General features: G+C 40.4%; 1 non-coding gene across 1 annotated transcript; it reads right to left on the bottom strand.

Moving 5' to 3' along the window:
- Positions 1 to 495: 495 nt before the first annotated feature.
- LOC131600867 (small nucleolar RNA R71) lies at positions 496 to 602 on the bottom strand. Its single transcript, XR_009283471.1, has one exon. It is a non-coding gene; the product is annotated as a small nucleolar RNA R71 (small nucleolar RNA).
- Between the last annotated feature and the right edge of the window lie 1888 nt (positions 603 to 2490).

Genomic DNA, 2490 nt, shown 5'->3' with positions numbered 1-2490 from the left:
ATTAACGAAATCAAACGTTTTATTAACGTAAGACGTCGAATTCATCATCTTCCCGAAGTAGAACCAATTCCAGTTTCTCAGGAATTGATCCTTTCTGATCAACAAACTCCGAAGTTAGAGATGGCTGCTGCTCGTCCTCTTAGAGACTATGCCGCTCCTTCACGAGCTGAACTGCACTCAAGTATCGCACCACCTGTGATTGAGGCAAACAATTTCGAACTAAAACCTTCGATGGTGCAAGCTGTCCAGCAGAACCAATTCTTTGGAAGCCCTGCAGATGATCTGAATCTCCATTTATCCGTGTTCGTGCAATACGCCGACACTGTCAAAGCTAACAACGTCAGTCCCAAAGCTATTCAATTACATCTTTTTCCATTCTCCTTGAGAGATAGAGCTAGAGCATGGCTTCAATCTCTACCCTCTAATTCCATAACGACCTGGGATGAATTGAAGAGAATTTTCTTAGCAAGATATTTCCCGCCTAGCAAAACTGCTATGATAAGAGGTCAAATCAACAGATTTACCCAAAAAGACAATGAATCACTCTTCGAGGCCTGGGAGAGATATAAAGATATGCTAAGACTATGTCCTCATCATGGACTTGAACCATGGCTGATCATCCATACTTTTTATGGTGGTCTATTATGTAACACTAAAATGACCATAGATGTCGCTTCTGGCAGAGCGTTAATGGACAAACCTCATGATGAAGCCTATAACCTCATAGAAAACATGGCGCAAAACCATTACCAATGGGGAGGAGAACGAACCGCTGTAGAGAAATCCCAAACCAAAGGAGGAATGTACAAAGTTAGTGGTATAGACCGCGTTAACGCAAAAGTAGACGCCTTAACTCAAAAGATCGAGAACCTAACCATAACTCCTGCAGCCACCGCGGCAGCTATAACTCCAAACTGCAAGATATCTGGTTTAACTGGACATGTTATTGCTGAATGTCAACTTCTGAGAGGTGTTCCACCTGATCAAGTGAATTATGCTCAGGGAAACCCTAACTCAAACACGTACAACCCTAGATGGAAGAATCATCTAAACTTTTCATATAAGAACAACAATGCGTTGCACGCACCTGGACAAGCACCTGCTGTCCCACTTGGCTATCAAAAAGCACCCGTAGCTGCTCCAAATGCCCCTAGGAATTAGAATCTAGAAATCATGATGGAAAACTTTATAGCTTCCCAACACAAACTAACAAGGATTTCCTGAATCAAAACATTCACAATAGTGAGCAACTAAAACAATTAGCAAACAAAGTAGACGTTTCAGCTACTCACAACAAAATGCTCAAAACGCAGATTTCCCAAGTAGCTCAACAACAAGCACCTACTGCTGCCCCTGCTGGCACATTTCCTGCTCAACCACAACCTAATCCTAAAGGACATGCTAATGCGATTACACTACAAATTGGAACGAACTACGATGGACCTATCGATCCTAGAACTCAAAACGCACCCATGTCACAACAAGAGCCAAAGGAAACTAAAAAGACATCAACCGATGACCAACCCGTTAAGATAAGTGAAAACAACACCGAAGTGGAGACTGAAAAAGAGAAACCATATGTACCTCCACCACCATATAAGCCACCTATTCCTTACCCTCAGAGGCCAGCTAAATCTAAAACTGAAGCGCAATTTAAAAAGTTTGTAGAACTTCTGAAACAATTAAACATAACCATACCTTTCACAGAAGCTATAACCCAAATGCCTTCTTATGCTAAGTTTCTCAAAGAAATTCTTTCGAACAAAAAGAAACTCGAGGATAACGAAATCGTAATGCTTACTGCAGAATGTAGTGCCATCATTCAAAATGACATGCCTCCCAAACAAAAAGATCCTGGTAGTTTCTCCATACCTTGCGTAATAGGAAAGACTATTATAGATAAAGCCTTATGCGATTTAGGAGCTAGTGTTAGTTTGATGCCTCTTTCAACCTGTAAAAAACTAAACTTAAGTGAGCTTAAATCTACAAGAATGTGTCTTCAATTAGCCGATCGCTCAGTTAAATATCCTGTAGGAATCTTAGAAAATATACCTGTGTGAGTAGGTCAATTCTACATCCCAACTGATTTTATCATCATGGATATTCAAGAAGATTCTAATATCCCGATCATACTAGGAAGACCGTTCTTAGCAACCGCTGGTGCAATCGTACTAAGAAGATTCTAACCTTCGAAGTAGGAGAAGAAAAGATTGAATTTATTCTATCTCACTTCTTAAAAGCACCCGCAATAGATGACACCTGCTGTTTCATGGATATCACTGACGAATGCGTCAAAGAAGCAAAAACTGAACCACTCGAAAACCCTGAAATCCTAGAAATCCCTATAACCGAAACAACTGATGATAACACGCAAGAAGAAAGCCAAAACTTAAGCTTAAACGAATGCTTAGCATTAACACCTGATCCTACACCTTCTCCTAATAAACTGACTGACGAACTCAAAATGCTTCCTAAAAATCTAAGGTATGA

Source organism: Vicia villosa, linkage group LG4 (assembly GCF_029867415.1).
Source record: "Vicia villosa cultivar HV-30 ecotype Madison, WI linkage group LG4, Vvil1.0, whole genome shotgun sequence".
Taxonomy (NCBI): domain Eukaryota; kingdom Viridiplantae; phylum Streptophyta; class Magnoliopsida; order Fabales; family Fabaceae; genus Vicia; species Vicia villosa.
This window is presented reverse-complemented; position numbering and strand designations above follow the sequence as displayed.